The sequence below is a fragment of the Macrobrachium rosenbergii genome, chromosome 52, assembly GCF_040412425.1.
Source record: "Macrobrachium rosenbergii isolate ZJJX-2024 chromosome 52, ASM4041242v1, whole genome shotgun sequence".
Classification (NCBI taxonomy): Eukaryota; Metazoa; Arthropoda; class Malacostraca; order Decapoda; family Palaemonidae; genus Macrobrachium; species Macrobrachium rosenbergii.
The window spans coordinates 19257458-19283589 of NC_089792.1; the positions used below are offsets into that span (position 1 = coordinate 19257458).

General features: G+C 34.6%; 1 protein-coding gene across 1 annotated transcript in view; it reads left to right on the forward strand.

Annotated features, from left to right (window-relative positions):
- Window positions 1-26132, forward strand: part of LOC136833933 (uncharacterized) — a 656879-nt gene that overhangs the window by 103653 nt on the left and 527094 nt on the right. The gene's annotated exons all lie outside the window — the stretch shown is intronic.

Here is a 26132-nt window from a genome sequence, read left to right on the forward strand (position 1 = left end):
ATGTGTGTGTGTGTGTGTATGTACATAATGTATATGTTTATATATAGATATGTACGTATGTATTATATGTATATATATTATATGTATATATATATATATATATATATATATATATATATATATATATATATATATATATATATATATATATATATAATCTACTGGTCACTTTTACCGCATACCTATATAATTGTAATTACCACAGTGCCCACTTAACTTCTCGAATTCTTCACACTTTTTGGATACGCTTGTCACTACAAAGCCTTAGATCCAAATGCATGAATATGAAGTAATACTGATGTCCGTAGCAGGATTCGAACCCTTGCATTTTAGTGCATTTTCATATTTATATTAATTTACTTTTTCTTTTGTAATAAGTGGGATCTCTTCTTTATGTATTTCCTTTACTTCCTCTTACTTCTTCCTAATGAACACCTTAATATTCTTTGGAAGCTTGAATTTCAAGTCAATGGCCCTGTGGGCTTGTTCCATATGAATAGGTTTCATCTTCTGAATAATAATAATAATAAATAATAATAATGAGAACGAGTCACGTTGCTGACCTGACCACGAGAAGGATAAAAGTCTATTGCCGCTTATTCATACTTATATCTGTCTAATTTGGATACATTTATCAGAGCTAGAATAGATCCATCCTCACCATCGGTGTTATTTCAATTGCAGACACATAAATACACACACACATATGTATATTATTATATATATATATATATATATATATATATATATATATATATATATATATATATATATATATATATATATATATATATATATTTATATTTATATATATATATATATATATATATATATATATATATATATATATATATATATAGTTTAAGGCAATCAATTATATTTCATTTACAGACACATAATTATACACATATATATATATATACATATACATACATATATATATACATACACATATACATATACATATACATATACATATACATATAACATATGTATATATATATATATGCATAATTTAAGGTCATTTATACTTATGCACACAATTTTACTCGCTTACAAGCACTAAGTTTCTAAAAGAAAAGAAATCCCCTCAGGCTAACAGGTTTACCCTTCAACATCAGTTCATTCTCCCATGGGGCTCGACAAATAAATCCCTTTTCATGCGACGTGAACCTGCGATTTCTCTTTTCACGTAACTCGAACAAGCAGACGTTAACCGGAAATGACAAAGATTTAATTGTATTTCAAGGGGGAATAACCTCGAATGCGCGGTCGGTTATTTCTGGGGAAGTTTTAATGATTCCATTACTTTTTACGTCTTTGGATCATTTTAAGAGAGCGTAAAAGTGGGGGAAAGCTGTTTAATAGATTCTTATAGTTTATTCACTTTTATGGAGAAAAATGATTGGAAATGCATTTGCTCAGATAGTATATATATATTTATAGAGATATGGTACATACATAAATTTGCCACGGCAATCGTAACGAGATAACTTAGGTCTGAATGACTTTTGCTTATGTTTAACCATTTTATCTTTATTTTAATATCTCTAATTTTTGCAATATGGTAGGTTACGCGGATGCTTTGTTTGCTTGTTATCTTATAAATATTGTCGTATAAGGAATTAGGGCAACCGAACCATTATGGGAATATGTGCTCGAACCTGATTGTAAGCATAGACTCAGATCACTCAACTTTTATCTTGATTACTTCAGCTTTTATCTCTGTATTGAATAGCAGTGGCGACTCGGTCATGACCGAAGTGGACGACAGTGGCAGTGTTTGATAGTCCTTGGCATTGGACCTGGCTGAGAGATAGAGAGTGGTGATAGTTAATGGGTGGTAAGAGCCGCTGACTCTGTGTGAGACAGACTGGCTGTTGTGGCTTACTGGAAGGTTGCAGGACACAATTATATTGGTGGTGTCAAGTTTTATGTAGAATTTACTTGTTCGAAATGATGATTTACATTTGAAGGTCACTGATTCCAGTAGACGATAGAAATTGTCGGGGCAATAGGTCACCGATTATGGCCACAAGAATGTTAATACATTGAACGTGGCTGAACAGAAAAAGAAAGAAGCAGGACTGGATAGTGTTATACTCAGTAAAATAGCCCCGTTAAAGTGCCAGCTGGAGGGTCATACTGGCCAGGAGTTGAGTGCCCTGGCTTTTAATACCTCAACAACACACATAATTCCAAAAACATGTTTATAGATACATACAGATATTCCAGATAGATTTATTTATGCAAAATTTCTTTGTACATAAATTTGATAAGTACATACAGAAGGTTTTGTTAAGATAGCCAGTGGTGCTCAAAACATTTGCAAGATACCTTTCGTTTCCTAGAATTTTTAAAAGATTTGAAAGTTCCATTGGAGAAAGTTTGCGAATCGCCAAGGCAAAGTTTATATCTGCAGTTTTCCTTCGAGAATTGATAAAGTGTATGAAACAAGTCAGCATCATACGTGCCATTTTAAGGAATATTCAAGAAGTAGGCCATCTCTGCTAAGCAGAAATGTATGTCTTTTCTTATACATGCTGTATTAGGCTACTTGAAAACCGAGATTCTAAACGACACAAACATAGGCTACGCAGCGAAATTTAGACTTAAATAGACGTTCTCTCCTTACTCTCTGTCTCTCCCTCTCTACTCTGCGAATTATCTCTTTAGATAAGGAGAGGAGGCTGCGTCTCTTTGATCTTTTACATGAAATGTGTCTCGAGTTTATATTTAAGCCATTCATGTTATGTGAAACGTCCCTGAAAAAGTTGGAGATAGCAAATATGTAGATAACATTTCATGACCTTTTAGCTGAAGGACAGTTTCATTGAGCCCAAGGTGGTTTTTTAGTATACTTATGCGTGTGTGTGTGTGTGTGTGTGTGTGTGTGTGTATGTGTGTGTGTAGATCAAGATAGATCTCATGTGTGTGTAATTGTTTTACTTTTCCAAAACTTCTTCGCTGGCATTTGAACTTTGATGTGCCATTGATGTTTGTGTGTGGACACACACACACACACACACACACACACACACACACACACACACACACACTTTCTGTCAGTTACCTTCAGAATCGATCTTGCCTGCTACTAAGAATTTTGTTGGGGAAATCTACCAGGTCTTTTGTCTAAAACGTTTCTATTTCAGAATTTCTCAACCATCAAACTCAGTGATTGAAACTCAGGCTTATTGAGTGATTGAAACCTCTAACTGCCAAGGCTTATTGCCTCTTGACTCACCGCTTATTGCCTCTTGACTCCACCATGTGTTGCATGCCACCAAGAGCACTAGTCCTTTTGTACTGATAAATTAAGATGTTCAGTAGTATTATAAGTAAAACGTGTGGGAAAAGAGATCATAACGGCATTATAATGCCCCATATCTGCCTGTCTGTCTGTCTCGTCTTTTGAGATCATTCCATAACTCTGCAGAAGACTTAGTACTTCTTAAGCCTACTTGAACTCCATACGAAAAAATGCATTATTTCATAGGATTTGTGGAGAAACTGTTACGTATTCTTAGTGGTAATTGATGAGTGGGTCTGTATATCATTTCCATCCACGGGTTTTTTCATATTCTTGTAACTTAACAACTTCCAGTTGTCATCGTGTATATTACTTTATCTCATTTTTTTCCTCTATAAATATTTTGTAATATAGTCCAGCAGTCGGCAAAGGTTTGTGGTTTGTCCAAACTTCAATCCTGGCATAGGGATAAATATTTACGATAAAATTGAGAAATCTCATTGCCTTTATGTTATTGCTTACTGTTTTCGTCGAAAATCAATAGCTTGAGCATATTCGTAAATGTTTATAATCATGTCACAGTTGTTGGAAGTTACTTACCACAATCTGTTTTAATATTTATTTTTTGTTGTATTTTTTTTAGGAAGGTTTTCTAGCAATAAAAAAATTCCTAGTCTCGGCGGCCTTTTTTCTGAACACAAAAGACAAATCCACCTCAGCGCTCGAATTCTTAAAATACTTGCAGAAGCTCGTTTTTGGCCAGAAATTCTTTTATTTAATCTTTTAGGAGTGTGGGAAGCTTTGAAGTGTTTCAAATGTTGCGTCTGTGTTGTTTTTACAAGGTACGTTTATTTTTATGCTTATGTATTTATTTTTCCATTTTTTCTCCAGCTTCTCTCTCTCTCTCTCTCTCTCTCTCTCTCTCTCTCTCTCTCTCTCTCTCTCTTCTCTCTTCTTAGAATGTTATAAAAATTCATGCACGTAATATACGTCAGTTTTTTATTTTCATCAAGATGTTAAATCATATTGAAAATTACGTACGAATTTTTAATAGTATCCGGACTGTGATTCCAAACTGACTGGGATAAATGTAATAAATGCCGCAGTTCTCTGGATTCAGAAACTGGTGTCATTGTAAAGTAGGTGCCTTTTTTTTGGGGGGGCGGGTAGTTCAATAACTAAGACGTTTATTATTATTATTATTATTATTATTATTATTATTATTTTTTTTGTAAAAGTCCTATGTGTTGTTTAATTGTCTAGTTCCAAAACTTAGGAATTGACCTGCAAGTCACTAGTGCACGAAAAATTAGACATTTGTACGAAATGTCTTTTTCTGAAATACCATTGTCTTTTGTGTCTACTTCAAAGAAATTCTCTCTCTCTCTCTCTCTCTCTCTCTCTCTCTCTCTCTCTCTCTCTCTCTCTCTCTCTCTCTCTCTCTCTCCATGCCACCCAAGTGTTAAGGTCTAATTGTTATATGTTTCTCTTCTTGCGTTGTTTATATTCTAAAACCATTAAGACCGATGTATTTTTCAGGTTATGAACTATTCTGAAGAAAACTAAACAAATGTTGAAATCTGAAAATTGTAAATCCGTATATAGATCAAGGTGAATGTAAGACAGTTTTTGTCAGAGCATTGTTAGGGTAAGTGACAGTAGCTATTTAATTGAACAGTCATGTATCACAAGATTATACGAATACAGAATTTATTTGATTTTTAATGAAAAAAAAGCAGTAAGTGCTGTAAAAGTGTTTTTATAAATTTGTTAAGTATATGGATATTATTCCTCACATGAGGCATTGTACCAAGCTATATCTTATGAAAACAGTTGATGTGAAAAAATAATGGTATATATTGAACATTTAGCAAAAGGCTATTGATGGAAATGAATTCTTAGTAGTTTTTGCAGTCGTGAGGGAATTTTGTTTATTTCTTTCTCATCTCTTAATCATTTTAGGCAAAACGGCCAACTCCTTAATCTGTTTGCCCGTCGGGTAGGTTGTGGATTTCTACTTTTATGTAAATGCCTCCTTGGTATTCAGTAACGAAGATCTAACATTTTGACGATGGCCAAAGGTCATCTGTGTAGTTTAGAGTGGCTTTTATGGCTTCTGTGCTGTATAAACCGGGGAATGCGTAATTTCAAGATGCCGGATTGAAATGATCACTGTACCAAAGCAACTCATATTCCGCTTGGGCAGATTTACTGGTTGATTGACCATTGGTATGAGAAAGGAAGCCTTTCTGCGTTTGAAATAGATAATAGCTGTGTGTAGGAGTATGTATTTTTGTTTTTTGAGTTTTGATCACTTATATACTTTTGTTTGATGCTGTAATGTACTAAGAACCACCGTAAATTAATTTCTTTTTACACGTACCTCAATGAATTTTCAACTGGACGTCGCAGGTAGCAAAGAGCTACTGCTCAGTAATTGTTAAGAAAAGTAATTATTAAGAAAAAGATCGTGTTGCATCTTATTAATGAAGGCTCGTGATATCTGAGAATCTTAAATTGTTAAATTGTGAGGACCCTCATTGCTGCTGTTTTAACACGATTAGTTTGAAGCCATTTACATGTGCATGGTTGGAATGCGCGTTATAGTTGACAATAAAGAAAGGAAATGTTCCTCCACTGTTCATTTCAAATGAGGAGGTTAGACAGCTAGTTCAGGCTTTATCTCTGTACATCTGGGTCGATGACCAACGTCGGTTTGATATCAGATTAAAAAAATACATCATTCAGTCATTTAATCTCTGTGAATCCTGCACCGTTAAACTTGCTTCTTATTCAGAGGCGCCCCCCATTCCCTAAGGAAAAAGCTTCATTAGCGCTGTCACGTTTCTTACACTGGTTGCGCTTGATTTTGACATCGAAGTCCACCTCTTTGTATTCACTACAAAAGAAAAGATCAAGAGAATGAGCTACACATTTTCGAACGTCGACTATTTACTCTTCCTCGATTTAGAATATCTCTCATTGTACAAGAAGCTGTCCCCAGTAGGACGGCTCATCAAATTGATGCGTGTCCGAAAAATAGTTAGTTAGGAGGCTGTTCGATATTGTTAACAAATAGGAACATTAACTGAGAAGTGCAGAATTAACCCACAAAGTCTAACAAAGGTTTTTGTATATAATATTTTCAGCTTGTTTATAAAAAAGTTAGGTTTTCCTGTTTAAAAATCGTATGCACATTGACAATGAAACTTCATGATTTGGAAAATCTTCAACCTTCACGTTAGAAGTTAATGAACAGTGAAGGTTGTAGTGATGATACAAATGGGTACACGTATCCACAGTCACGTTGGCATGGAAAGCAGCATACATACACACATGCACAAGCAAATACTTATGTGTACGTGTTTGTCCAGTGTCTTTGTGAATGGAGCCGTGAGTGGAGCTTGGAATGGCTACAGTTTGCTTAAATCCTACTGATTAGGATAATGAAGAAAACTCGCAAAAATGTTGAAAGAATTTGAAAATGCTCACAAAAGGAGAGAGTTGAGAGTAAATGTTAACAAGATTAATGTTCCGAAGGTAAATGGAAATCAGGAAATTGCGATCATGAGTGTTTGTATGTATGATGGGAGAATAGAAGCAACTGATTCATAAACGTATTTGGGAGTGAATAGCTGGTGGTGGTGGGATGAGGGAAGTGGTGTCTCCCAGAATAAGTAAAGCAAGGGAAGTCGGAGGATATTTGCAGTAAATAGGAGGAAAGTATGGGAGCTATGTTTGGAAAGTGTGAAGAAACTAGAACCAGAATTTACTTTTATGTAAATGAAGTATGGATGTTGAATTCGTACGAAATATGAAAGAAAGAAGGTTGGAGATGTAGAAATGTTGGGGTGCGTAAATATGACATGAGAAAAGTATGAGAAATGTGGAGATACACAGACGTAGTAAGAAGGTTAGTATAAGTGAAAGGATGGATCAGAGTGTTTTGAAATGGTTCGGCCGTGAGGGAACGGTGGAGAATTACAGGTTGGTGGAAAAATTTTGCATTTTACCATGATGTGAAAAAAGTATTAGAAAGGAGGACCTTCAGTATCTATCTATCCATCTATCTATCTATCTGTCTGGCATATATATTTATATACATATGTATGCATTATATATATATATATATATATATATATATATATATATATATATATATATATATATTGATATATATATATATGATTATAATCACTTTTGTACGTGATTCATTTATCACAAAATTACCACAGGTGAAAAATAAAAAGGAGAGAGTTGAGTCCTGAATGTTTTCGACTTTATTTCAAGCCATTGACGAAGAACTGATATCATGAGTATTAGAAGTCACAAATAAGTGGAACAAAATTAAAGCGTTTTGGATTATCCTTTGTTTTTTTCGAACATGAATGTATTGCCAGGTTAATAGATTAATATAATATATTAACAAAAATAATATATTGCTTATTCGGTTTAATAAACCAATTTCAGTACAAATGATATTTCGGCTTTGCACCCTTGGGATGTTAAATTCAACTGATAACAATCTTGGGGTTTCAGCAATTTTTATTGTTTTGATAGTACAATTGAATTAGCTTTTACTCTCTGTTCCTTTGAAATGGTCATGGTTGTATAAAATATCTGAAAAAATGAAGATTTAGCAAATTAATTAAAGAAAATAATAGAAAGAAAAATATACATTATAAGGTGTAAAATTAAAAAGGGCGTTACTTATGCCGTATTATTAAACCTAATAAGCATTATATTAATTTTGTTAATATATTATATTAATCTATTATCCTGTGGCAATACATTCATGTTCGAAAATATAAAGGATTTTGTTCCACTTAAACAAAGGGCGTTACTTATGCCGCACCCTGTATATACTACAGGAACAGTACTGACGAACATACACAACCGTTAGAGACTACATATCCACCCACAGGCCGGTGTCAAGGTAGGAGTGGCCTTCAAAACTCATTTGCCAAAAAATCACAAGATACTCTCAGGGGACAATACTGATAAACAACCGACCATAGGCGACATCAGATCCACACCTGACAGGCGTCAGGGAGGCGGAGTTTAAAAACCCATTAGCACTACTGCCCCCGTACTGTGTTTACAAATATGATAATCTTATTTTCATACATCTCTACTGCTTACCTTAAAATTGAAACCATTTACAAATTTCTTTTGATATTAAAGGATCAAGTTTATACATCCCTTGACTGATATTCATATTATGGCTGTAACTTTCTTTTGTAAAGCTAGATTCAATGATATTCCTTTCCAGTGCTTTATTAGAATATACAATCCTTTTTGCCCCTTCCCAGTTGATAGCATGATTGTTCTCACTAACATGTACAAAAATACCACTGCTCCCCTGTGCATATCTCAAACATTTTTTATGCTGTTCTGTTCTCTTTTCCAGTGCTTTACCCGTTTGGCCAATATAAAAATTGTCACAAGACTTGCATGGAATTTTATATACACACCCTTTAGTATTGTCGGGGGAGTTCTTGATAAGTACATGTTTCATTGTTTTATTGTTCTTAAATGCGACATTAACACCAAAATTCTTAAGAAGATGGGGGATATCTTTCATATTATTATTATAAGGCAGTAAAAGACAAGCAAATTTTTTTGTGTTGTAAGGTTCTTTTTGTTTTTATACATAGTATTTTTTGCTGCTTCTAATGCACTGTTTAATACACTGTCAGGATATTTCCATAATTCCACGCAATGTAACATGTTTTAGCCAGGGAACGAAGATGTAAATGACTTTTTTGCCAAGTTAAATCAATTAGTACCATCAATTAAATTCACTATGGGGATGGAAAATGATGGGTGCTCACCCTCTTTTGGATGTCCCCATACGAAGAAATAGTCATGGGTTTAAATATAGTGTGTATAGAAAACCCACTAATATTTCTTCCTATGTGCATTTCTATTCCGGACAAAGCAATAAGGTTAAAAAATCAGTGTTTTCATCTGTGTTTTTAAGAGCATTACGTGTATGTAGCCCTGAATATATTGATGAGGAAAGAGATAAGATTAGGAATACAGACAAGAAATTGAAATATCCTGACAGTGTACAAGTTCTCCTGTAAGTTAGAAGTTTTTGCCTTCATTAGTCATCATGAACCTTAGGTTATGGAAGTAGCCTGCTCAACCTCTTCTTGATGTTCATTAAATATATCTCGTTATTTCCTCCACGGCATTTCCTTTGAAATAAGGGTAGGGTCTTGGGAATGGTAAAGTTATTAGAATGTTTGTCGACCTATTCTATTTGCAGTGGGTGAAAAGACTGGCTTTCATTTACCCAGTCTGAAGTGGAATACTGTGTTGAATGGTTCTTACTTTTGGAAATTCGTATTCCTCGAGATTATGGGAACCAAAGGTTGGGAGTTGGGACTTAATCTTCCGTGTCAAGATTTGTTAATGACTAACGTTAATTCGTCTGAATAAAGCGACCGACTTGTATGATCACTCCTATCCGTAAATATGTATTATAAAATCATTATACTTTTCATTCCTGTCCCATTTGGTTTTAATAGTTTTCTAGTATTTGTCTTGGTGTTTATGGGATAATTTGTTTGAGGGATATTTTTAAGATAAAATAAAACATGGTAAAACCAAGCTATAAGCATATTTTGAGTTCGAAGAAGTATGAAGAATTGCTGGGTGATCCAGTGTGTCTCGAAAAGCAAGACCGCTGAGGAACTCTGGATTAGAGCTTGAGTAAATGAAATGTGGGTAGCGTACCCCACAGACGTGTACATTACAAGTAAATAATTCGGCTGGAATTGATCCAGACTGTTGAAATATATAAGAAATTTTGTGCAGGCATTTTGAAGCTTTCGCGTATATATACACTATTTCTTTGTATGCTTGATTGACCATAGGGTAGGTCTTCTTAGACGTCATCGTTGTTTTCAGGATATTGCATATTGCTTAGGAATGGCGATACACTTCACAGACGTATGCATTGTATGATGCATATTGAGAAATAAATACCCTGACGTATGCATTGTATGATGCGTATTGAGAAATAAATACCCTGTACTACAATAAATATTTGACCTTTACTGCAAATAAAAGCGTAGTGAAAAGTCGACAACGTTAACAATAAATATTAGAAGTACTAGATTGTAAAGTTTTATATTTTTTCGGGTTTATCTTTTTCCACTGTTTTTCGTATGTGCCGAAAGTGCTTTATGCAAAAGTATTTCAGAGTAATAAGGTAAACAAGTTACCGATGCTTGAATTTTGATCCATCCTTGGTCTGCACACGTGTAGGTAAACTACAAAGTATGCGCGTGAACCTGTGAATCCAAGGTATGTTTGGTATATGTGTGGATTAACAAACAGACAAACACACACTCGCACTGTGTGTATGAATACTGAAACAGACAACAAAATGAGAGCACTGAACTTAGATCTCAGTATTTGAACTCGCATCTGCCGAGGAGTAAACGCACAATGGGACTCCACCACGGGAGAAAACCGATTTCTTTCGTTTAGAACTTTCATGCCACTCATGTGCCTACCTGCTGTTTTGCCTATTGTATACGTTCTTAGAAAGCTCTCTTGCACGTCAATATTGGTGACCTTGTAATCCCTTGAAATCAACAGAGCACAAATAAGAAAATAGTTAACTAGTTAACTATTCGCTAAAAGAATAGGTAATAGTTTGTAAGTAAACATTCAACAGCGAAGAAAGAGCCCTTAGTTTAATTCTAACTTAGTCCATCACTTAAAATAACCTACAGTAAATAGTGGATAAGATCATTCTACCCTTTGTGCAAGCCAAAGAAGAATGGAAGGAAAGCTAAACGCTCCCGACAACCTCAGAAGCACCTTTTTTTTTTTTCTTTTTATAGATTTTTACAAAAAATCCTAATATTTAGTTTTACTTCTATTGCTGCGGCTTTCTTTATTGGCATTCTATGACGAAATCTTCATTTTCTCCTTAAGTTAACCACTTGGGTTTGAACTGCTCAAATCAACATTACGACTACCGCACAGTCTTTGCATTGAAATCCAGATTTGACTTTCGTGACTTTAATCCGTCCGTAATCTTTTTTATTCTAAAATAATCAAAACTTACTGTTTATTCAGTTGTCACAATATCGCATACCAGTCTTTCAGTAAAACAGAACCTTCCCAAGTCAATCATTCTTTATGGTTATACATTTTTATCTTTTAGCTTCCTCATGCATTTTACAGACATTAACATTTATACTTCTATGAGTATGTAGTTGATTAACTTATAAATCAGTTTACTAAACTTCCTCTAATTCATTTTTAACATTCCTTTAATGTAGTTAGAATCTTTCACCCTTGAACGTTCTGTGCATCTCTTCCGAAATTGTGACCACTGGTTCACATGGGCACCCCAAACATTTCATCGCTTTATCTCTTTCTTTATTGTACCGTGCAATATAATGTCATTTTCTCCTTCATCCTGCAAATGTACCTGTAGACCTTCACATCGCTAGTGAACTAAACAATGGTTGCATGTGTAATCTCTGGGAATGTGGAATGTTATAATCTTTACCCAGCAGACAGTAAAACTTCGGTGCCGTTCATTGTTTGTTATTGAAAGTAATAATAAGAACAATGAATGTTGGGAAATTGCTAATAACTTTGAGCTTGATACAAAAGCATAAAAAGCAAGATTTCGTTAGCTTTGTTAATTGAAATCTGTTTCGATGGGGGAGAACATAAAAAGTTTTGGAAAGTGTTGGCTAAGCCATGACCCTTATAATTGAAAGAGGTTTTTTTGTTGGAAGTAAATTCAGTATTGGAAAATATTAGGATGAAAAGTCTCTAAAACTGAAGAAAGAATGGGAAAAATGAGTCGGGAAAGCATCTCAAAGATTGTCATCTCGTATTTGACCATCCTAATGAAAATTGTTGATTAGGACAGCCGTAGTGTTTTGTGCTCTTCGGGAAGCTATCAAGAAATAGGCCTACGTGATTACTGGAATTCAAGATTAATAATCTTATCTTTACTTCGGACTAACTAACCCATTAAGGCCACAATTTCTTTCACTTGTCAGTAGACCTGGAGAGCTGGAAATTTTCTGGGAATTATTTTTTCATGCAGTATCCGTAATTATTAACACTAATAATTTTGTTCCAACCCTTGGCAGTGATTGGTCTCTGAAGACCAGTGATTCGTTGCTCTTTGGAGGACTATAGCCTGAAAATTCACCTAACAGCATCTGTTATGTCTGCACGTTATCATTACCTTTGTTTGACAATGCCCCTAGGAACAGTCCCACTACTTCGTTCCATCACGAAGTTAGAGGTAATGTAGAAGTTAGTAGCTCCGTCCGGTTGGCTGACAGAATGGAACTTGGCTTCAACTAATTGGATGATCAACTCGATGCGAGTATAATGAAGTATTTTGGTTTGGTTTGGGATGTCCTTACAGCACGGTTCAGGAAGCACCTGTTTATTACTGAGGTAATATAATAAGTCTTCCTCTGTGTATCTGGATAATTACGGGTAGGCTATGTAGAATCCCTCTCTTTCTCTCTCTCTATGTTTGTGACGTCTGGTAAACACATATCTTGAGAATCTCTCTCACTCACTAACTCTATGTTTGTTAGGTAAACATAAATTGAGTCTCTCTCTCTCTCTCTCTCTCTCTCTCTCTCTCTCTCTCTCTCCTGTGATGGCAGTTTGCCTCAACTTACATACACAATTTGGGAAACTGGTTTTTTGTCTTTCAAATAGCTTCTCTTCAGATTAATTAGAATAAAGTAAAGTAGCAATCTCTCATGTTGGAACAGAGTGGGAGAGTATCTACCCTGTGCATACGTAGTATAAGAGAGAGAGAGAGAGAGAGAGAGAGAGAGAGAGAGAGAGAGAGAGAGAGAGAGATGGGGAATCGGTGATAGGAAAAGAAGCACTTTATAGAAAATATACAGTACACCACTTATACATAGAAGAAGAAATACATAAAAATTATGGTTGGAGAGAAATAAAGCGCAGAGAGAGAGAGAGAGAGAGAGAGAGAGAGAGAGAGAGAGAGAGAGAGAGAGAGAGAGAGAGACGGGGGAATTGGTGATAGGAAAAGAAGTACTTTATAGAAAATATACAGTACACCACTTATACATAGAAGAAGAAATACATAAAAATTATGGTTGAGAGAAATAAAGAGAGAAGAGAGAGAGAGAGAGAGAGAGAGAGAGAGAGAGAGAGAGAGAGAGAGAGAGAGAGAGAGAGAGAGACGAAATTGGTGATAGGAAAAGAAGCCTTTATAGAAAATAGACAGTTTTATACATAGAAGAAATACATAAAAATTATGGTTGGAGAGAAATAAAACCCAGAGAGGTTCTTCCTCCTGAGAGAGAGAGTAAGAGAGAGAGAGAGACGAGAGAGAGAGAGAAATCTCTCCCGGATCCTGGCGCAAAGCCGAATGCTAAAAAGAGGTTTTTTATAGACATGCAACCCATCAGGTTCTTCCTCCTGCCGGTTGTAAAAGAGGATTATTACTGACAGAAATTATTATTCACTGGTGTTTCGTGGTGACTCATACTCCTGAAAAAAAAAATTATTATTATTATTATTATTAATGAACGGAAGCATTCTGTAAGGCTACAGAGCCATAAGTGTCGCGTAGATGTAATAATTATGACCGAGGAAGAACTTTACCTTCAGTTACATATTGGGTGTACTTGTTCCGCTGTTTGTGGTCTCTGGAACATTTTAGGTGTTCCATTAACTTGATTTAAGGTAGGTGATGAGCTCTTGACCATTTTGGCATTTTGACTGAACGACAGTCTGTTTCTGTTCTTTACAGGGTACACCTAGGTGCATTTTTCTTCCTTTTGTTTTTCAGATTTTATAGAATCTTTCAGGTTTTTCATGAATCTCTTGCTTGTTTTAAATCTGCCAACGAACTTAGGAGAAGGTTATACATACGCCCATGTTAAACTGTGAGTTTCATCTCCAGCAGTCCATTATATAACTGGAAAAAATATTGATAGATTTCAGTGGAATGTATGAAAGCTGGGTTGTAGGCATGTTAAGAGTTCATTACTCTTTGATAAGAGTAGTAACCTTACAATTAACCGCTCCAATGGACCTTCACAAACTCAGTTTTCTATACAGGTCTCACTCCGATGAACCCAGGTGGAAGGTATATATTTTATCAATCTGTGTGAAATCCCTGCAGATCCGTATAACTACCAGAATCTGGTGGATAACAGCTGATGATCAAAAGAGATTAAGTTTGCCTTTTCCCCTTTTTAATACTTAATAGACTTTCATTCAAAAGTGTAAATACATATATACATATATATTTGATGTAAATACACACACACACACACATATATATGTATATAAATATTGTAATAATAATAATAATTTGTCACAAATGTTATACTTGGCGTTTTTTGAATTCCGAATATCATGCCAGATATATCTCATTAACATTGAGTCGACTGTCACTTTATGTCCAACCAGAGAAAGATAGGTTCGAATTTGGGCGGAGCTGAAGCATTATTGCAAATCTTTTGGCAACGAGAAATCTATATAAATAAGATACGACTTAATATATGAATGTATTAGAAGTCTTTTATAAAATATTGTGAGATACTTATTTACACACACACACAAAACACTACACACACACACACACACACACACACATATATATATATATATATATATATATTTATATATATATATATATATATATATATATATATATATATATATATATATATATATATATTTAATTTATATATTTAATTCTCAGTTATCACTGTGTTTGTGGTTCAGTTTTGAATCAAATAGCAGAACCTCATTTGGACAGAAATGTGCACATCAGAATCGAAATCAGCTTATAGCCTCCTCGCTGAATGGCTAAGCACATCCAGTCAGTGCCATCGTATGCTTCATCCCCTGTGGCATACTTTTGAATCCCGGATATAGTTGGAGCGCTTAAGATGAGTAATTCTCTTTGGGTGTGAATTATCCCCAAGTTAAAGTAAGTTCGATATTCGTGAGTTATTTGTGGCATATATATACATATATATATATATATATATATATATATATATATATATATATATATATATATATATATATATATATGTGTGTGTGTGTGTGTGTGTGTGTGTATATGTGTATATATATGTGTGTCTGTATCTGTGTCTGTGTTTGTACATACACAGATCCTTCACAGATCCATCAGCAGCACGTCGAGCCTTCCAAAATTCCCTTCACTATTCACCTATGGCCTTGCATGCATTCTCGTGTCTCGTGAATGTTAAGAATCTTCCATCCGAATACCTTTTCCATTCAATCCATCAAACATTTTTGAGGCATATCGCTCCTTCGCTTTCGTCAGTGCTTGCTGATTATTTACTCTTTTCCCCAACATACTGTATTATTCCTTACTTTCTCCACAAACATACCATTTCAGACCACGTGATCAATCTTTTCACCTGTGGTAATCTTTTTTCATCTTCGTGTGCATCATATATTACGCAAACAAACAATTCATCTCAACAGCCGAGGTGGAAAGGTGCAATGAGTTGATGGGATAGTGAGTAGGGTGTGTGAAGAGATTGTTTGGTAAACTCTCCTGTACAGAAGTGAAGAGATGTTGAACGTGAATGAAAGAAAAAAGGCTGAAGTTGATGATGAGGTTTTGTGTAGTGTACGTAGAATAAGAAGGATTGATTGGGTTAGGAATACGAGTAAGTTATTCAAAGGCGAGTGCAGTTTGGAAGATGGTCCAGATATTTTTTTATTTGGTTATGTAAGTATATATATGTATATATACATACATATATATATGTATCTATGTGTGTATGTTTGTGTGTGTATGTGTTGTGTGTATAACCAAACAAAAAAAAAAAAAAGCTGAACCATCTTCTTATCTGAATTTGCCTTTCAATCGCTCCTTCACTTTCCTAACTCAATCAATCCTTATTCTACGTACATTACACAAAAACTCATCATCAGTTTCAGCCTTTTTTCTTTCATTCACTTTCAACACCTCTTCACTTCAATACAGGAGAGCTGAATAAACAATCTCTTCACACATCCCACTCACTAGCCCAACAACTCATTGCACATTTCCAATCGCTGTTGAGGCGAATTGTTTGTTTGCGTAATATATTTTGCACAATGAAGAGATCGAACAAGTGTATGGGAATGTGAGATACATGAATATATATATATATATATATATATATATATATATATATATATATATATATATATATATATATATATATATATATATATATATATATATATATATATATATATATATATATTATAATATTAGCCACAATGCCCTCTTAACTTCTCGAAGAATATGCTTGAGAAGTTAAACGAGGGAATTGATAGCCGTTCATGCCGGCTACACAGTCTCAATTACATATGTGTCTATCAAAAAAGCGTAAAAGTAACATTGTAATAGTATATTGTCTGGTAAAAGTGACATACACACACACACACACACACACACACACATATATATATATATATATATATATATATATATATATATATATATATATATATATATATATATATATATATATATATAAAAATATAAAGGAGGATGATGGGTCGGTGACAAGCGTGTATAGTTCGGACATGGGAGGATTGAAGATAAAAACGCCATGTGCTAGACCCGTAAGCCCACAGTATACTGTGCACAAAGCAAAAGAATGCGTCCGAGAAAGACGTGAATGATTCTTAATGTTTAAGGGGCTTCAAGGCAACGCTGATGAGCCTTCTTTGGAACTATACGAAGCATCTATTTTTGTGAAATTTTCTGCTGATTCAGGTGTAAAGGAGGAATGTGGCAGTCTTAATTGTCTTCTCTCTGAATCTACTCTTAGTAAGGAAAACGTTTTATATATATATATATATTTTATATATATATATATATATATATATATATATATATATATATATATATATATATATATATATATATATATATATATATATATACATACATACAGTACATGCACTAATTTTTGTTCCACACACCGTGACATTTTTCGATATTTACAAATATCAAGGCACAATTATCTTTTAAATCCAGTTCACTATGCCTCGAGAATAACTTTCACCCAACAGGGTTATAACTGAAGAGTGCTTCGTCACTAGTGGGATTCGAGTCTTTGCCATGTACAGTGACTTTTGACCAAAAAAGTAAGTATATCTTAGTTTAACCAGACCACTGAACTGATTAACAGCTGTCCTAGGGCTGGCCAGAAGGATGAGATTTATTTTACGTGGCTAAGAACCAACTGGTTACCTAGCAACGGAACCTACAGCTTATTGTGGAATCCGAACCACATCACCAGAAATAAATTCCTCTAATTCTTCCTTGGCCGGTCGGAAGGTCGAACGCTGGGCCAACAGCGTGCTAGCCGAAAGCTCTACCCACCCTCCAGTGAAGAACTACTGAGCCATAAATTTATATCGTAAACCACAATAAGAAAATATTCTTGAATGTAGAGGGTTAATTCATTAAACGCTATTCTTGTCATTATAATTGCAAACAGAATGAGTTACTGATTGTCATTGAAATTGATAATTACCGGTATGATGTACTTTCCGATGAAATGGATAAATTTTTATTGTAATGAAATGAATGAGTAATGCTATGAAGATAATTTGATGAAAAGATTGGTTCGTTTGCTAAAATGAGTAGAATTAGAGTAATTTGCTCGTTTGCTATTGAAATTTGCTGCTCCTCAGTATCACTAGTGGATATATCTATCCTGTTTTAAACTGTTAACCATTCATCACGATGAAGCTTTTTAATGTTCTTCTAGTTATATTTTATATGGTAACAATAACTTTTCGAAGCAGGTTTACAGACTGTAATATGTATTTTTGACATCAGGTTTATAGAATTAATGATGGATTTATGAAGATTATTTGTACACTTAATTGTGTTTTTAGGGCTTAAATTCATGCAAGTAATAACTGTGTTTTGACTTGGATTAGCTCATGATAAAAACTGATTTTCAACCCAGCTTTATACCGATAAAAGTTTTTTTATATATTGTTTATACATGGCTAAAGTAGAGTTTTTTTTTTTTCTTTTTTTTTTTACTGATTTAGCCATGTTGATTGAGGGTTTTTATAACTGACGTTGCTAGACGAAGAATCACAATTCATATCCTGAAAAGTAGTTTTTCTCGAATAAATCTCAACAGTTAACTCTTCATGTTTTAGGATTTTAAATGAAACGTCTTTCAGTGTGTCTACAAATATTTACAGTTCTATTTCCCTCTCAGGGGGTACAATACCTTGTTATCAAAATGTTACTACAGTACCGCACCGAGATGGTAAACATCATTATTCATTTAATCAAAGTACTGAATACAATAAGGAAAAGCTTCCGAAATTCGTTATCATAGTGTTTTGACCAAACATTAAGCTGAAAAACATTTTGTATGTTTAACTAAATTAAAGAATTAATTAAATACAGTATAAGCAGGCTTTTTATGCACCTTTAAAACTAGAACTGAAAGGTACAGGTCTTCATAGCGAAGTGGTTATCTTACGTTTTCGTAGCTCTTTGTTGGGTGAGTCGGTAGAGCTGCGGACTGTCACTCGATGAGCCGGAGTTCAATTCCCTGGCCGGCTGATGAAGAGTAGAGGAATTTATTTCTGGTGATAGAAATTCATTTCTCGCTATAATGTGGTTCGGATTCCACAATAAGCTGTAGGTCCCGTTGCTAAGTAACCAATTGGTTCTTAGCCACGTACAATAAGTCTAATCCTTCGGGCCAGCCCTAGGAGAACTGTTAATCAGTTCAGTGGTCTGGTAAAACTAAGGTATACTTTTAACTTACGTTTGCGTACGCGATTGTGCTAGATGTGGCCACTATTGTTTCTTCAGGGATTAAGGCACGTCCTCTTTTTGTAATTAACCAGTTCTGAGCTAGATACCGGAATTTGTTGCCTTTGATATGTAATGTATATTTATACGTACTTGCATTCTTACATACAGACAGGACTCATCTCGTACGTCTTATCTCAGAGATGTGACCGAGGCCACCATTTCATGTGTATATGCTGGGAATCTGAATAATAAAAATGAGAAGTGAATGTAACTAGCAGGACACAACTGGTAAAGGTTTTCAGTTAACATAATTTAAGTCATATCAGTTACTTGGAGGTACACGTTTGTAGTACTTTCATCATGTAATTTTTGAGGATACGAGTTTTGCGAAGTAAAAATGTTGCAAGTATCCATTACACTAAACGCAGAAGGCGTGCGTGTTATTGCAATTTGTCTGATAAAGTGTTTTTCGCTTTAGTGTATTTGGTATGTTTATAAGCCTTAAGAACAACACCCAGCTAGCATTTATTTTAACTTACAATCACCATTATTTTGCATAGTGTTCCAAAATTGTATCTCAGACAGAGATGATTACAAATTACATTCGGATCTAGAAAATGCAATATGTTACTACGGGCTGCTGAAATAACTTAAAATGAAACAGTAAATCAAAACCTGTTATGGGAGAGTCCATCGTAAATTCTTAAAGGAATATTCTCTCTCTCTCTCTCTCTCTCTCTCTCTCTCTCTCTCTCTCTCTCTCTCTCTCTCTCTCTCTCTCTCTCTCTGCGTTGAAGAGCATTGTTGCCTGATTAGTTTATATTAGTCTAAAGGTCAAATGCATTGAACATTCTACACATGATATAAAGAAACACAGTAAATGTTAGCTATGATGGAAGAGAATTAGTGAGCACATAATTGCCTATACAAGCCTTATACTGTACAAGCATGTTCATGCTCTGTTAAATGATTCTTTATAGATATCGTGCACGTGGAGTCATGGAAAGAAAAATCCTCTTGGAGTAGGGTACCGACTGACTTTATTTATTATCTCATGTACATCTGTTATTCGTAGAGAGTTTTTTTTTTTAAGCATTTTGACCTTTTATTACTACCAGGTAGGAGTCTGGAAAAAACCTCAATTTACTAAGCACAGCAGGGCGCAAACGAAGCTCCATCGATTTACAAGTCTAATGCTAAACTCGTTCGGATACTAAAACTCGCTGCTGTAAATGTATCAGGCATATTTTAAATTATAATATATATTTTCAAAAGAATATTCTGTATAATATGTTAGTTAAGAATAAGTTTTTTTTTGTGAACTTCAATTTTTCCTGTAAAAGGATATCCGTAACAAATACACGTGGACATCCATGTGGCAGTTATAGAGACAAAATAAATAACAGCCATTAATCAAAGGAGGGAAGGAACATTGAAGAATGTTAGGAACTATAGAGGAACAGATGGCAGTGATCACCAAGTTGTCAATATCTAGGTTAGGCCTGTACACACTAAAGCTTCTTGAAGAGAACCATCAAGAATCTTTTGCAGTTGAATGTCGAAATAGATTCTCAGTTCCGGCACTCATACCTGGCAAAGAGCAGACAATCAGTAAGATTGTCTGCTCTTTGGAGTAATATCAGGAATGTATTTCAGTCCATTTGTAAAGAAGTCTTGGGATATGGAGTAACATGACGTAAAACTCGGATATCGGATGAGACCTGGGATGCAATAAAAAGGAGGGAAAAGGAAAATGCAGACAAATTTCGGTGAGGCGATGAAGGGCGCAAAGTCGAACGTCTTGGTACTTCAAGTCTAGTAAACAGAGTTAAATGAAATTCAAGAATATAAAAGAGAGTATATTTGGACAATGAGGCTGATGATGTTGACAAAACCATGTATTCAAGAAGTGACATTGGTGATTTAGGTAGCCAACGGAATTATTTATGAATGGGCCATCGATAAAAAGAAAAAGAGGGAAATACCTGTCAGAAGGAGGGATGGGTCAACAATAACTTCGAATGAAGAAGAAAGATAACGCTAAGCTAAACATTTTGTGAGGTCATCAGTAAGAGATAGGCGAGGGATAATTCGCTTGACATATCAACCTGGAGAAGACCTAAATGTACTTGTGAAAAAATTCACAGCTTTTGTTGTGGAATTTAATCCATTATGAAGACATTTAGAAGGTAATAAAAAAAGCAGGCTGTGATGGAAGAACTAATGCAGAGGTGACTTTATCTGAAACTTTAATGACGCCTCGTACACCAACTGGGCTCTTGCAGAATATGTTATGAGAAAAAGAAGCCTGATGATCGGGACTGAGTGAGGTAAATATAGAGGCAATGAACTTGCGTCGGTTTTATTAAAATATTCAGTATGCTTGAGAAAGAAGCTTGATAAAATGCTTTGAGATCAACAAGCTGGTTTTATAAAAGGCAAGAGTTGCACAAATCAGATAATTCTGTGAAGGCTTATTGCTCAGCAGTGTGTGTTTGACATTAAAAGTTCCCTTTGTGATGGCTCTTCTTGACTGCGAGAAGGAATTTGACCGCGTCCGCAGACCAGCGCTACGGAAGGTCGTGCGTCTTCATAGCATTCCTACTAAATATTCGTGAGTGAACTACTTCATTCACGAAATTATTCGGGAATGAAATAGTTACAAAGCTCATGTTGACGGGGGTCTTGTCAGTGCAATTGCAATAAATAGTGGGGTTCTACCAGGGAATAATAGTTACTTTGCTGTTTGCCCGAGTAATAGATTTCAAGATAGTAAAAAGGGATGGGAGGTAGGAGAGAAAATTTAGATTGGGGTATCGTTAGAAACTTGACAGGCTTAGAATATGTAGACGATGCTGATTTAATCACCATATGCACCACAATAGTTGCAAGGCTTGCTTTAAAAAATGCACCATATATCTAAAGAGCTGGGACTCAAAAGTACATCAAATATGAGAATTCATGAGGAGAGTATGCACAAAGGCATGAGCTACCACTAGACGGAGAAAGAATCAACAAATATTTGGAACAATAGCTTCCAGCATAGGTTCTTTTGAGTTGGAATTTAGTGAAAAAACTTAAAAGGCAAATCAGACAATGAACAGGCAGCGTTAGAAAAGACCTCAAATTCTTCTTAAGTATAATACATTCTGTATTGGTATAAGGGTATGAATCATGACATGACAATAAAATCATATTCTGAAAGTTTTTTTTTGAGAATAAAGTCATAAGAAGAATATTAGGAGTCAGATGGAAGGACAGAGTTTGAAATGATGAAAGTAGGGGAATTACGAATTACATTTGTGTAGGAGATGACTATGAAAGGGAGGTGAAGATTGTTTAGGCATGTCCTTCTCACATTCTGTAAAATATACACCATAATGCCCGCTGAGCCTTTGTGGGCGCCAGAAGAGTATGAAGACCCAGACCTTCGTGGGTGAGAACTCTGAAATTAAGCACAGGAAAGTGTTGAGTGGTAGAATTCACGGAGGCCCTTTGCATCTTTGCAGAACATTTACAGTTTCATGAAGTTGCTTCAACAGTTTTAGGCTAGAATGTAGCCTTTTGGTTATATTAAAAAATATCTAATGGGTTTAAATACTTTCACATAGCAATAATACATACTGTTTTACATTACTATAGTCTGTTTCATTTCATCTGTCCACTCACCAACGTAGGTTTTATGTATATGTGACAGCCCGAATTCTCTGACGTCAGTATTTTCGATATCGTAGGCTTATTGTGATAAAGATGCCAACTTTCTTTTTTAATAATGCATCTGAATGCTTATCTGTACGAAGTACCCTTGCACCTTATTTAAATCATAAACATGTGATTTATATCGATAATACAAGCACTCGAATGACGAGCTTGTAATAAAGTCTTCTCAGGAAAAGACGCAAAATAACGATGACCAATTTTTTTTCATCATTGTAGGTAAATAAGATGACATATAGTCATACGAGTGCGAACTAAAGGTGTTTTAATAATTTTTTGCATGTAAATTACATGATAGCGTGGAATATTGTCTAAGAGGGTGGTGTACCAGGGCCCTTGGGAGGTGAAAGGAACAACCATTGCAATATTGACTGGAAGGCGGGAAATTCCAGTTAAAACATGGCATGATGGCAATGGTATTGTGGTTTCCCTTTCAGAATACTTCGCACATCAATAGATTTTTTTCTTGAGTTTACAAATCATTATAACAGCCCAGTGATTGGGCACTCCCGGGACTACCAAATAACTTATCGAACGAAAGTTTGAAAGCCTATCGAGTTCCCGTCATCTTTAGGGTTGACTAGACATACATATTTTTTTTTCTTTCATTGATGGGCATTAGAACGATAAAACGCAAGAATAAAGGTTGCAAGAAAAGTAATTTTCACTGAAATGGAATGAATGCGTGCTTAACAGAAGGCCATCAAGATAAAATATCAGGCAAATCAGTGTCATAGCTTCATTGGTCCACGCTTCGTATTCTAGCGGTAAACAATATTAAAGGCTATTTAGCAGTTTACGAACTTGGATATATGCATGTAATGAAACTGTACGTAGAATAAAGTCAGAATGATAAGAAAATCTTGTGATTTGAACAGTTTGTCAGCATAGGTCTAAGTGTAGCCGAGGGTATAATAATGATGTAGGCTAAATCATAATTATTGAAAGTTCATCGTTCGTTTGTGTTTGATCTGAGTATACTGTTTGACACAAGCTCGTCTTTGGAGTGCTTGTGTTAGATAAGTATACTTTAGTTTATCCAGACCACTGAGCTGATTAACAGCTCTCCTGGGGCTGGCCCGAAGGATTAGACTTATTTTACGTGGCTAAGAGCCAATTGGTTACCTGGCAACGGGACCTACAGCTTATTGTGGTACGTTATTGATACCATTCGGCATGTTTATGATTTATATGAGAAGGGCTGAGGGTTATTTATATATTTATGAACATTCAAATACGCTGTTGGAAAACAGTTTAATATTTACCACATCAAGCCAACGATATCGGAAACTTTGATTGCCATCCAATCAAGTGCTACCCATTCGCACGTGCCACATCTTCACCCGTGGGTGGCCAGATGAAATGAAACCGACTGTAGTCCCTTTTTTGTTAGGTTAAAAGACTGAAGTATTTAAAAAGGTATGATTTGTGCGCTGTGATTATTTAAACTCGCATATAATTCCTGTAATCTGTTACATTTATGTATTTTTTAATAGGGTTCAGTTTATTCACGTTATTGACGCATTAGGTTGATTAATTGATTGAAGAGATTGATTGTTTTAGAAATTTAAACCTGGTCTTTGAACATACTGTTTCAGCTCAGACACAAACTCTTGAGGTTGAATGTTGACACAGACACTGATACTCTGGGCTCGTACTCGTTCTTCACCTCTGAAGATTTAGACTATGAGTTGGCCTAAGCCTTGGAAGTATATGTATATATATAACATATACATAATATATATATTAAATATAGAATATATATATACATATATATATATATATATATTATTTATATTTATTATATATATATATATATATATATATATATATATATATATATATATATATATATATATAAATAATAACATATAATATATATTAGATATATTTTGTATATATATATATATATATATATATATATATATATATATATATATATATATATATATATATATATATATATATATATATATATATATATATATGTATGTATACATACATACATACATACAGTCTGAGAATACATACATACATACATACAGTCTGAGAATAAACGATAGTTTCTTACTCTCTGTCTCTTTCTCTCTTCTTATCTCAGTACCCAAGGCAGATGGAAAGCTCTTGTGCCAAAAAAGATTAATGAGTCACATTTCTTTGAAGTTAAGAAGCAAAGACATTAAGCCCTTACAAAATAACAAGAGGTTCTCCCACAATACTCCCTCACCCACTGTCCTTTTTCCTTTCTTCTTTTGCGACAATGACAGAATCCGTCTTTTAGTTAGGGGAAAAATTTCTTTTAGGAAAAACTTTTTACCTAAGGAATTGTCAAGTTTACCTTTTGTTCGTCTGCACAAATATTTGTTTAAAGGAAACAGTTTATGAGAAACAGCCCTTTACTATTGTCTCAGTTTATATCTGTCATATTTTATTCTTAGCCTTTACGCTTCAGGAAAAATTATATTTTCCTTCTCAAACTTAAGATTCTTATCGATAAGAGTAATTTTATTGATGTTCAAAAGCTAACTGGGAGAGGATAGGACAGATCTAGTTGTATTCAGCTGAAAAAATTAAGTATACCTTAGTTTAACCAGACCACTGAGCTGATTAACAGCTCTCCTAGGGCTGGCCCGAAGCATTAGATTTATTTTACGTGGCTAAGAACCAGTTGGTTACATAGCAACGGGACCTATGGCTTATTGTGGAATCCGAACCACATTATAGCGAGAAATGAATTTCTGTTACCAGAAATAAATTCCTCTAATTCTTCATTGGCCAGTCGGAAAATCGAACGCTAAAAGTGCGTAAAAGAATTCTCATAGTTCTTTGGATCTGCATATATCATTACCCCAAGTTAGTATCCTTGTTTGAGAATATTCAAAGGAATGAAAGTGGTCCAGATCTCACGGTAATCTTCAGAGTTGTGAGGGTGAAGCAGTGATGCATTTTAGATAATGTGGGACAACTTCCTGTGAACTTCTTGTGTGCAAGTCGGAATTACCTCCCTAACTTCAAAAGGGGATACAGTATTTTATTTGTTAGGACTGTCATTTGAATTTATATCATTAGCATAATTTGTTAATTTTCGTTTTACAGTATCATGAATAAAAGTAGTGTGGATTTTTGAACTTATAACTGTTTATGTTGACTGAAAACTTATTTGAAAAATTTGACAAGTTATAGTTAGGTGCCTACCGCGTAATTTTAACTTACATTCAACCTGCAGCCATGAAGTACATTTTTGATAGTCATTCTTATTAGCAAAATGGAACGAAGCTTTTATATATGTATATATATATATATATATATATATATATATATATATATATATATATA